The sequence below is a fragment of the Helianthus annuus genome, chromosome 6 (assembly GCF_002127325.2).
Source record: "Helianthus annuus cultivar XRQ/B chromosome 6, HanXRQr2.0-SUNRISE, whole genome shotgun sequence".
NCBI classification, from domain to species: domain Eukaryota; kingdom Viridiplantae; phylum Streptophyta; class Magnoliopsida; order Asterales; family Asteraceae; genus Helianthus; species Helianthus annuus.
Window position 1 is genome coordinate 65,335,336 of NC_035438.2, and position 13,375 is coordinate 65,348,710.

A 13,375-nucleotide genomic window follows, 5' to 3' on the forward strand; every position below is an offset into this window, starting at 1 on the left:
GCTTCCATGGGAATAATGAAGTCCAAAACCTGTGTCTCAAACATCAAACATTACAAACTTATCTTTTCACAAAATCACACAATCTATCAGTACTAGAAATCCACTCAAGTATTCAGGTCCAAGTTAATGACCCTGATTACTCAATTAATCTACCAAGTCCAATTTAGGGGGTGTTTGTTTTTTCTTCAAACATCTTCAAGGGAACCATTGTCTGCAGGCGCGCAGACGTTTCCCTTGAAGACTGTTTGTTTTTTTTTTAATGTCTGCCACCACCACCGCTCCCCCTCCTTCCGCCCCCTCAACCACCACCATCATCGCAGCTGCCATCAACCTTCAACATCATCATCGTAACCGCCTTTATGGGAGCCAATCCCGAGCTTGAAAGCCTGTTTCCTGAGAAAAAGCGAGTCAGAAATCCTTTTGTTCCAATCGGTATCATTTCTATTCTAATCCCTAGTTTTTCTCACTTCAAATCCATGTTGCTGTTTATCTTGTTTAATTGGTTGTCTTTTCAAATTACAAGCATTTTGTGGCAATCATGATTTACCTGCCAATTATATGATAGTGTTTTGGTGATATATCTTTATTAGAATCTTTTAATTTGAATATGTTGTGTGTGTGTGCAGTGTCTCGAAATGATTAGATTATATGCTTAACCATGTAAAGTAACGTTTCTAATTTCATAAGTTAGATGTTTGCTGGAGCACTGATGGTGCAGTTATTTTGGTTACTGGCTATAAAACAATTGGAATGTGTAGTTGAGGTAATTGGTTTAGGATGTTTTGATTTAGAAAATAAAACAAAGTTCATGTAGTTTGTACAGACAATATCAATTTATAAAAACAAACAGTCTTATATTTTCAGCTTGAAGAGCTTCAGACCACATCTTCAGTTGCAGACATGAAAACAGATGAAATCAGCTTGCAGACAGTTTATGTCTGCAAAAACAAACAACACCTTAATAACCTTGGTTGATCTTTTGACAATACAGACTGATTTTGTTAAACCATTTTCAAACATTTTCTGAAAAATGTAACAAGCATCAAATTAATGAACTTGTTTTAACTTTCTTAGCAATCCAATATCTATCAAAGTAAGCTCTCCTCATTCTTCAGCTCGGAACTTTTCCTACATCTGCTTCGATCTTCGAGAATCCAACGATTAACTCTCCACTTTGGTTTGTCAAAAAATAAAGCAGACATAAAATCTTTTTGGATTTTAACAAAGTGTTCTAAACTAAGAAATGTAATACAGAAACTTAAATTGCAGAATGTAAAGAAATTAAACTATTTACAAACATATTTTTGGTGAGCGTGTCAGGGAATCATATCAGCTTTTTAGACAAATTACAAGTACCGTTAAGCTTCATTTCATACTCAGACTTAAACAATTCACCTCGATTGTCGATATACTGATCCATCTTAAATTCTCACACAAATTTCAATTTAATCAGGATACAATTTAGATGTCTTATGAACTTAGCTCATTCATGTGTCCCACCTCTTGAATATACTCCCGTATCCAGAATCCCAGATATTCAGTCTTACATGTGAGTATACCACAGATGATATCTGTAAGGGGTTAAATGCGAGGGCCTTGAGAGCTCAGGTCGATACTTCCGTATACGCAGAGAGATGACGGTTTCGACTTTTCGGTGTGTCCCCTTTAGAGGATCTTTTAGTTACAACAGCAGCGACTATCAATTTTATTGTTTCATCAGCTTGCTGAGGGTGATGCTATGTTTCAAGCATTTGCAGAAAGTATTATTCGGGGACTAGGTCAAAACTTCCATTCAGCAGAAGTCCCGGAATAATACCCCAGATATCACTGAGTATAAAGACCTAGTATCTCAGAATATGGGACCTTTCAAACGAGATTTCAGGGGTTACCTATATATCCAAGTAGTGTTCCCCACAAATTTCGCAAGTTTGAAATTTTAGGTTTATATCCCGAATAAATCTACTAAATGTGCGAAAACCTATCGACACATCATCAGTGAGACTGTTTAACTCATTTAATCTTTACAATTCTTTAGCATACTGTAATTGTCTAGCCGATGTACTATCATTTTCCCTTTTTACACAAGCTCTTTTTTAGTTTTATATTGTTTTTGGATTTTGAAATTTTATCATGTTTTTGTATTTTTGCATTTTTTACTGTTTTTGTATTTTCTGAAAATATATCTATTTACATCTACTCCCCCTAAATACCAAAACAAGTAAAAAACGACAAACCATTGCAGATTGTCTCTTATCTTCATCCGCAACAGTACTCTCATCAACGCCAATTATGCCATCCGACACCGGAAGAAGCTTCATACCGTTCAGTTTTAACAAATATCTAAACCGATTTTTATCAAAAGCTTTGGTATGTAAATCAGCTTTTTGTTCGTCAGTGTGGATTTTCTCAATTCGTATCAACTTTTTCTCGAAATAATCGCGAATAAAGTGATGACGAATTTCTATGTGTTTAGTTTTAGCGTGATTTTATGGATTCTTTTTTATATTTATAGCGGCCTCATTATCAACAAAAAGAGGTGTGTTAAGAAACTGCAAACCGTAGTCGCGCATCTGTTGCTGTATCCACAGGATCTGAGAGCAGCAACTGCTAGCAGAAACGTACTCCGCTTCACATGTAGATAGCACCACAGACGTTTGTTTCTTACACTGCCAGGTAACCAATCTAGGTCCAAAGAACTGGCATCCTGCAGTCGTTGATTTTGAATTGACTTTACAGCATCCGAAATCCGAATCAGAATACCCTTCGAGCGTAAAGTCGCCTTTCCTAGGATACCACAACCCCAATGAAGGAGTTCCTTTCAGGTAGCGTAATATCCTCTTCACAATAATCATATGTGAAGCTCTCGGGTTAGATTGATATCTTGCTGCGAGGCACGTTGGGTACATGATATCAGGACGTGAAGCAGTTAGGTACATCAAAGAACCTATCATGGATCGATAAAACGTTTCATCAGCCCTGTCTTCGGTGAGATCTAGATGAATCCCATGATTTGTTGCAAGTGGGGTAGCAGCTGTAGTAGAACTTGGCATCCCAAATTTCTCTAAAATACCACGAACGTACTTCGTCTGGTGAATGAAGATTCCCTCTGGTAGTTGTTCAACTTGTAGACCCAGAAAGAATTTCATCTTCCCCATTGATAACATTTCGAATTTTTGCTTCATCACTGATTCAAAATCTTTGCATAGATTTTCATTCGTCGACCCAAAGATTATATCGTCCACATAAATCTGAACTATCAGAAGATGACCGTCGACCTCTTCAGTAAAGAGAGTGGCATCCACTTTTCCACGTATGAAACTGTTGGCTAGTAGGTGTTGAGACAAAGTTTCGTACCAAGCTCTCGGGGCCTGGTGTAAACCATACAGCGCTTTGTCCAATAAGTAAACCTTGTTTTTGTGGATTGGGTCAATAAAGCCCGGCGGCTGACCGACATAAACCTCCTCTTTAACCTTTCCTTAAAGAAACGCCGATTTTACATCTAGCTGATATACTTTGAAGTTCTTCCAAGACGCAAATGCAAGGAAAATTCTGATTGCTTCTAGTCGTGCCACAGGAGCATAGACTTTTGTAAAATCAATCCCCTCCTGTTGACTAAAGCCCTGAACAACGAGTGGAGCTTTGTTCCTTACAACAACTCCTCTGTCGTCTCTCTTACACTTAAATACCCATTTCGTATTAGTTTTTCTATGACCATCCGGCAAATCCACTAACTTCCACACTCCCAACTTTTTAAACTGACTTAACTCTTCTTGCATCGCAATGACCCAAGAGTCTTTAGTAAGCGCCTCTTTGTAAGTTCGCGGTTCGATCTGCAAAATGAAACAACTTAGTGAAAATTCAGTTTGTAAAGGTGCTACTGTAGAATAAAAACATGTAAGGCCATGGTCAATTTGACGTCTCATGCGAAGGCCTGCTTGCAATTCTCCTATGATCAACTCCTTTGGATGGTATGAAAGAGTTCACGACATTACTTCGCTAGGAACATCCACATCGCCTTCCAGATTAGTAACATTTTGATTTGCACCTTGTTCACCAATTTGGTTTATTTGACTTAAATCCTGAATCTGCTCCCCCTCAGAATCTGAATCTCCATGATCAAAGATCGGCATGTTTTCAGCTTCTTGATTATCATTCTCAACCATCTGATTATCTTGAGCAACATCATTCTGTTGGACATCATCCTGTTCACCAGCATTACTCGGACCTGCTTCATCATCGTTTGAAGTTTCCCGTGGTCGCCTCGAATATTCAGCTGGGAATCTTTACTGTGACTCATACTCACGCAAAATATCCAACTCATCAAAGAAATCTTCTTCTTCTTCTCTCATATCAAATGAATCCCACAGCTTGTCATAATGATAACGCCATGAATCTCCTGGATTTTGTGGCGGCATAGTATAACCTTGACATTCAACATTTGCACCTTCAATAATCCGCTTCTCACTTGGAACGAAGACACGTCGCGAAGGACTTGAATAACCAACAAATATACCCTCAATGCACTTCGGACCAAACTTTCCATAAGGCTCTAGAACAGTACAGGGTGACCCGAACGGTTCAAGATACTTCAAATTCGGTTTGCGATTATTGATTAGCTCAAAGCATGTTTTGTTGAACTTCTTGACTGTGAGAACTCTGTTGAGCGTATAGCATGCGGCGGAAACAGCCTCAGCCCAAAAATTAATTGGTAACTTTGAATCTGCGAGCATAGTTCTAGCCGTCTCGATCAGTGTCCGGTTTTTGCGTTCTGCGACTCCATTCTGCTGTGGAGTGTACGGAGCACTAAACTCATGCAATATACCTCTTTCATCACAAAATTCTTCCATCTTGTTGTTCTTGAATTCAGTACCATTATCACTTCGAATTCTTTTGATACGCCTTTGGTACAGATTCTCAATCTTCCTGAATAATGCCATCAAACTGTCAAACGTTTCGTCTTTCGTTTTCAAGAAAGAAACCCACGAAAATCTTGAATAATCATCAGTAACCACAAGACAATATTTGTCTTCTGTAATACTCTTGACGTTCACCGGACCAAACAAATCCATGTGAAGTCTCTCCAAGGGTCTTGAGACTGAATTGACTTGCTTTGTAGGGTGTGACTTTTTCTTCTGTTTCCCTTTAACACAGCTAATGCACTCCCCTTCCAGATGAAAACCTTTGACATGAACTCCAAGTACTAAATCATTGTGCACCAAGTGATTCATTTTTCTAAGATGTATATGTCCCATCTTTCGGTGCCACAATCTCGATTCTTTCTCAGTTGCTCTGGACACGAAACAATGAGCCTGACCCGTGGTTGTAGTAGCTACGCTCATATCTAACACGTACAGATCATTAACTCTCGGTGCCCTCATGATAATCCATTCCTCAAGGATAACAAATCCTGGTTTCAAGATCAAACATTCTTTATCAGTGAAGTGAGTGGTATACATCCTGTCATAGATCTGCGAAATACTCAGCAGATTGTTCTCCAGCTCAGCAATGTAGTTAACTCTTTCAAACGTCACAATCCCGTTGGATAACGTTCCTTCACCAATAATCCTTCCTCCTTGATTACCTGCAAAACCAACATAACCTCCGTTGATATTCTTCACATCATACAACAATGCGGTCTTCCCTGTCATATGTCGAGACGCTCCACTGTCCATAATCCACCGTGAGACTAATCTCGGAAGATCCTGCACATATAACAATCATGATTTAAACACTTCAATAAAAATGCCGATTCATGCTTCGCGATCAAGGAAGCTCCGGCAATTCAAACTGCTTAGTTAAACATGGTGTCCACCCAAGCCTCATCAGCCTTGGGTGTAACCTTGACACTTTTAACTCTCGCAATTTGAATTTTAAAGTTTTCAGCCTTCAGAGGTGGAAAATTTGCATCATAATCAATTAGAATTGAATCCTCAGAAGGTGAAATCTTTTTCTCAATTTTAGGTTTCCAAACTTGTTGAGATAATGCAACCCGTTTATAAAACTTTTCATGTTTAGTTACCACTTTCTTTACAGGTTCATTTTTTACTTTGGTGTTGTCATTTTTCACACACTTTTTCTCAACAACCATTGGTGCTTTACCCTTCTCGTCAACTTTCTTCTTTTGAATCTTCACTGTTTCAGTCTTAGGCTTCACGTTGGTACACTTTCGTGCAATGTGACCAACTTGATTACATCTGAATCATGTTCGAGTGTCAACTACCCGACTTGTGCCTTCAGACTGAGCCTGTGAAGCTCTCTTCTCAAAGAATTCTTCATTCGATTTTGAAAAAATTTCTTTCTCTTCATCAGCAAGTGAACTCAAACTATTCACAAACTTTTTCTTTTCAACAAACCTCTTGTTTTGAACATTTCTCTTTTGATAACTCTTACCACCCTGATAACCACCCGACCAAATGTTTCGATTTTTGTTATTATAAAAACGTGATGGAATAACAGGTTTCTTGTAGTATGATTTATCTTTTTCAAAATTCATTTGTCTCTTTGTTTGACTCAAACTGTTCACTTCTGACAAATCAACTTCAACTAGCTTGAAAACATTTGTTAACTTTTTCACATTCACATTCTCAATTGGAAACTCTGAATCCGAATACAACTTATCAAATCCCGACATCTTGTACATGACAAGAGTAGGTTCATCATTTAAGTTGCTTTTGGACTTTTGTTTCAGAATGTATTTGTCTAGAAAACATCCATCATCTTCAGCTGAATCAGACATCAAAACACTTTCAGTTGTGCTATTAACAATCTCTGTCTGAACACTATCATCAGATGATGAAGAAAAAGTAACATCAATGTTCTCCGGAAGTTTAACTTCATTTTCTTCCTCGATTTCAACCAACCCAGATTGCTTTTTCGTATAATTTTCCAGAATCGGTGGTGGAACTCTATGAAAACCCACCCCAGTTCCATCAGAATAAACATCTTCGCCTGCTTTGTTTTTCCCGATTGGTTTTGGAACAATGTGTTGCAAAACAAAGCTTGCGGAGTTGTAACTTTTAAGCTTCAACTGGATGCTCTCATTTTCAATTTCAGCCTCTTGAACTTTAAGTTTCAATTTAGCGATTTCATCCAGTTGTTGGTTGATTGATTATTCTTTTAACTTAAGCACAGTTTTTAATTGAACATTTTCTTTATAAGTTTTACCATTTCGATCATCATTATCTTTCATTGTGCCTTTAAGCTTCTCAAATTTTTCAGTGATTTGACGGTTTTCAAGAACTAACTTTTAATTTTCTTGTCTAATCCTCTCATGATCAGTTTTATCATTTTCAATTTTGTTAGTTAATTCTTTTATCTGTTCAGTTGAAGCTTTAACCATCTTGTCACGATCAAGAATTTGATTCTCAACGCTTCTGACCTTAGCTGTCAGATCTTCAACCTTCTTACCGTTGAGATACGTGACCGTATTACAAAATTTATATTCTTTGACGCAATATTTGCAATCAACATTCCCATTAACTTTCTTACCTGATTCAGTCGTTGACGTATTTGAACTGACCTGGTTTTTAGACTCAGAGACGGATTTAGAATCTACCTCAATCGCCTTAGCTGCCAGCACCTTGTCAGCCATTTTTCCGAGATTTTCAGCAGTCAACTCCTGAGTTGTATCAATGATCCCAGTATCAACTTTCTTTGACTTCTCTTTCTCTTCTTTTTCCTTCTTCTCTTTCTCTTCTTTCTCTTTCTCGTCTCCAGTTCCCCACCATTTATTCTGCCAGTAATCATCATCATCTTTTAACTCTTTGATTATGGCCTCTAAATCAAGAGTGTTGTGATCAATAGCAATGTTTCCCTATGGGTCAAGATAACACTCCCTATCTGGATCCCATCTATTTGCTCTTTTAGCCTCCGAAAAGATACCAGATATTCTGATCATTCTGTTTGTGGCCAACAACCTTCTATAATTATACTTTTGTCTTCAGTTCTGTTGTCTTTCCACGGAACAGATTCATTCTTTGCCATGAAAGCGTATCCAACCGCATCTTCCTCCGGTAGCAGTTCACTCCAGTCATAACCCTCATCATCATAAATCACCGCAAGAGCTCTAGATTTCTCTTTGTTCTCTTCAATCTGCTTCATTCTTGGCGGCTCCGATTTGTTTTGATGATATATCGCCTTCTTGTAGTAATCTTCCCTGAATGGGTTCTCAGACTCATCAGCATACGCGTTTCTGCATTCACGCTTGAAGTGACCTTTCTGCTTACACTTGAAGCATGTCACCTTGGACTTGTCAAACCCCAGCTTGGTATATGGTCCACCAATTGACTTCCTGCCGGTTATTTCCATGAAACGTTGTGCTCGATGAACAGCACTGGCCATACACCACCTTATGTCAATTAGTTCCATTTCTTCAGGATCTATTTGATCATAGTCCTCTTTTGTTAGGTTAGTGTTGCCAATCTTCCCAGCTACAAGGCTTTCATACGATTCCAATACTGACGCTAGGAAAACCATCTGCTGCTTAGCCGACTCCTCACTGAAATTCTGAGCATTCTTCATGTCTACAACGATGTTGCAGTGAAACAAGTTCTTTGCATCAGACTGGCTTGAATTTGATGATGATCCATTGTGATAACCACTGTGATATTCACTGCTTTGACTTTCTTTGTTCGGTGTGGAGACATTCTCAGCAGAAAACGCAGTTTTGGGAGAATTGTTCTTTGGCATCATGCTCTTTGGATAATACAAATCCAAGTTCTGCTAGTACAATGAGTGATTGACTTTGTGTGTCTTCTTTAATTCCAACTCATGACTCTCGAGTTTCTCAATCAGCAAATCTACAGTTAACACTTCTGGATCCTTGATAGTATTTTTCATCATCATCGCATAATATTGCCAATCCATCTCGTCTGGCAATGAATCGAACAATTTGTCTACTAGCTCATCTTCAGGATACTTAATTCCATGTCTAGCTAGTTCCAACTTCAGGTGCCCAAACCTCTCGATCATTTTTGAAACTGATTCATTCTTTAAACACCCAAACAAATCAAATTCTTTCCTAAGAAGTTTCTTTTTGTTTTTCACGATTTCAGTACTTCCTAAGCATTTCTTTTCTAACTTTTTCCAGAGATCTTTTGCACTAGAATATTCGATCAGAGAGATTATATCTTCATGAACAGATTGAAATAGCAACGCCACACATTTCTGCTCAGCAACAAACGACTCTATCTCATCAGATGTTGATAAAGTTTCACCCTCTTTGCCTCCATTATCGTATCCATTTTTTATTTCCAGCTAGGGAACGCAAAAGCCATCAACCAATCTTCGAATTTCTTTGCCCACCTACTATACTCCTAGATAGTCATCAACTTCGGTGGTTTGTTGTAAGTTCCGAAAGCACTTTCAACCTCCAAAGCATCCGATAATTTCTTCTTGGCGTTTGGCGGGTTCTCATTGTTGTTGCTTGTAGATGTATCATCTCCCGAATTTCCAGCAAATGCGTACATGTCGCTAAACGGGTTCATGAAAATGTCATCCATCTTGAATGTACCTGAAAAAATCAGCAAACACTTAGAAAAATTTTCGAAATTTTGAAAAACAGTGATTGATATACACTCGAGCGAAATCAGCAATTTGACTGATAAGCGAAATCAGCAGTATATGACTGATAAGCGAAATCAGTATATGACAGATAAGCGAAATCAGAAATTTCACAAAAGCGAAATCAACAACTTGTGTCCCTACAAGCGAAATTAGAAATGACGTATTAGCGAAATCAGAAAATCTCTGTCTTTATGAGCGAAATCAGTTGTTTTCAAGCGAAATCCCTCGATGTTCGTAAAAGCGAAATCAGGTTTTTAGCTAATTTTCACCATTTTTAGTCCGAATTTTAACCTGATTCTTTCTAGGGTTTGTTTTTCTGTATTTTACACGTTATACTCGAAATTCGGTCCATTTCAACCATAGGAACCAGTTCAAATCAGAAAAGTATGAGAAGAAGTGAGTAGAAGTAAGAGAATCTGGTAGAATCAAGCTGTAGTAGTATGAACTCCTCATCCTGAGCTCTGATACCACTTGTTGGACCGTTCTATGACCCGAATAAGTCAGTTAAGGTAGTTCATCTTCGTGTACAAAGGCGGAATCAATGTAGACAAAATAACAACAGCTTTTCCTTTCAATTTCCTTCTCTATTAATGCTTTCTGAGTAGATTTTGACAGAGTTTCGACACCTAGCACATGACCTGATTTCACTCCAATGGTTACAAATGAAGATCACACATCAGGTATTTATAGATGTGATCATAAAAGCGAAATTACCTGGTAACCATGAGCGAAATCCCCTAACTAACCTAATGAGCGAAACCTACTCTTAACTATGTACATATGAGCGAAACCTATATAACTGATTTCGCTTATAATGACACATATGTCATTATGAGCGAAATTAACACTCTAAAACCCTAATTTCTGAATTTCAACTCCGTACAACCTTTCTAGACCTAAGACTCAATACAAACGTAGTCAACAGACATTTCATGCACCAACAGAGGATAAGACAATCAATATACTACTTTGACTTTAAAGAAGAAAATGAACATCCTAAACTATGTTTATTTTCAAAATCAACAAAGGAAGTAGTTGGTTATGGCATAAACGACTGGCTCACTTGAATTTCAAAAACCTAAGCAAATTAGCAAATAAAGGTCTGGTAAAAGGGTTACCTTTCATATCATCTAAAAAGGATAAAATTTGTTATGCTTGTGAGATGGGAAAATAAAAAAGAAGCTCTCACAAGACAATTTCTGAATCTTCGATTACACAAAACTTGGAACTTTTACACATGGATTTATGTGGACCCATAGGTACAGAAAGTTTCTCTGGAAAGAAATATATACTAGTAATAGTTGATGATTTTTCCAGATATACATGGGTTGAATTTTTGAGAAAGAAAAGTGAAACACCTGATTTGATCATTAATTTTATCAAGAAAATTGAAAATCTGTTAAAACTAACAGTAAGAAGGATCAGATCAGACAATGGGATAGAATTCAAAAATTCAAAATTGAAAGCTTTCTTGTAAACAAAGGAATCTCTCATGATTTTTCAGCTCCCAGAACCCCTCAACAAAATGGGGTTGTTGAAAGAAAAAATAGAACCTTAGTAGAAGCTGCCAGAACAATGCTTGCATATGCCAAAATGCCCTCTCACTTTTGGGCAGAAGCAATTGCAAATGCATGTTTTACTCAAAACAGAACTCTTATCAACAAAAGGCTAAACAAAACACCCTATAACATTATAAATGATAGAATTCCAAGTGTAAAATTTTTACACACATTTGGTTGTAGATGTTTTGTCTTCAATGATTTTGAAAGCCTTGAAAAATTTGACAGAAAAGCAGAAAAAGGTATTTTTCTTGGATATTCTTTGTCCTCAAAAGCCTATAGAATTTTTATTCTTAACACAAGGACAATCAGAGAAAGTTTATATGTCTCATTTGATGACTCATCAGAAACTGAAGTTTCTGATGAATACATAAAAGATATAAGCTTTTCTGACAAACAAGAAAATTATGAACATCTCTTTGAAATAATATCAGAAGATTTTCTAGAACATGATAAAGCTTGTACATTTAAATCATCAGAAATATCATGTACTAACCCTGAAGAACAAGTAAATAGCACAACAGAAAATCAAAATTCTAGTGCTTTACATCAAACAGAGGTAACTGAATAGGGGGAAACTTCAAATCCATCAAAACCAACAGTTGTTCAAAACAGGTTAAGATGGATCAAAGGGCATGTTCATTCTGATATCATTGGCAATCCAGCTGATGGTGTGAGAACAAGATCTGCAACTGCACATGAATGTGCATATGCTGGGTTCTTAAGCACAATAGAACCCAAATTTGCCAAAGAAGCTCTGAATGACCCAGATTGGATACAAGCTATGCAGGAAGAGCTGGATCAATTCGAAAAGAGCAAGGTATGGGATCTGGTACCTAAGCCTAAAAACAAATCTGACATAGGCTCAAAATGGGTATACAAGAATAAATCTAATGAAAATGGCATAATCACAAGGAACAAAGCAAGGTTAGTGGTCAAAGGTTACTGTCAACAAGAAGGTATTGATTACGATGAAGCTTTTGCACCAGTAGCTAGATTAGAAGCTGTAAGAATTTTTCTTTCTTATGCTGCATCCAAGGATTTCAAAGTTTATCAAATGGATGTAAAATCAGCTTTCCTAAATGGTAAAATTGAAGAAAAAGTTTATGTGCAACAACCAGAAGGCTTTGTTGATCCAAAATTTCAAAATCATGTTTACAGATTAAACAAAGCCTTGTATGGATTGAAGCAAGCTCCTAGAGCCTGGTATGAAACTTTATCAAACTTCTTAATCAATTCTGGATTTACCAAAGGAACTATTGACACCACACTTTTTCTCAAAACACACAAAGGTCATACCTTGTTGGTTCAGATATATGTTGATGACATTATATTTGGATCAACAAATGAAAAATTTTGCAAAAAGTTTCAAAAGTTAATGACCAGCCACTTTGAAATGAGCATGATGGGTGAATTAACCTTCTTGTTAGGGTTACAAGTCAAATAAAGAATTGATGGAATATTTTTAAGTCAATCAAAGTATGTTAAAACAATTCTACAAAAATATTCACTTGAAAACTGCTCTGTGTCAAAAACTCCCATGGCAACAGGGAACAAATTAGATTCTGATAAAGATGGAATAAGTGTAGATATTAAAACCTATAGGGAGATGATAGGGTCATTGCTATATTTAACTGCAAGTAGACCAGACATCATGTTTGCTACATGCTTTCTGGCCAGATATCAATGTGATCCTAAAGAATCCCACTTAAAAGCTGTAAAAAGGGTTTTCAAATATCTAAAAGGCACTTCAGAACTTGGTCTCTGGTATCCAAAGGATACAAACCTTGAATTAATTGCATACACTGATGCAGATTATGCAGGGTGTAAGATTGACAGAAAAGACACATCTGGTGCTTGTCAAATCTTGAGGGAAAAATTGGTATGTTGGGCAAGCAAGAAACAAAACTGTGTTGCCACATCAACAGCAGAGTCAGAATATGTTGCAGCAGCAAGCTGCTGTTCACAAGTGATGTGGATGCAAACTCAACTGAAGGATTATGGAGTAAATATGACAAAAATACCAATTTTTTGTGATTCAAAGAGTGCAATTGCAATAACAGAAAATCCAGTTCATCACTCAAGAACCAAACACATAGATGTCAGATATCACTTCATAAAAGATCATGTGGAGAAAGGTAACATTGAAATGTATTTTGTTCCAACTGAAAACCAAATTGCTGATATATTTACAAAACCTCTTGATGAAAAGAGACGTAACTTCTTGATCAGCAAACTTGGCATGGTTAACC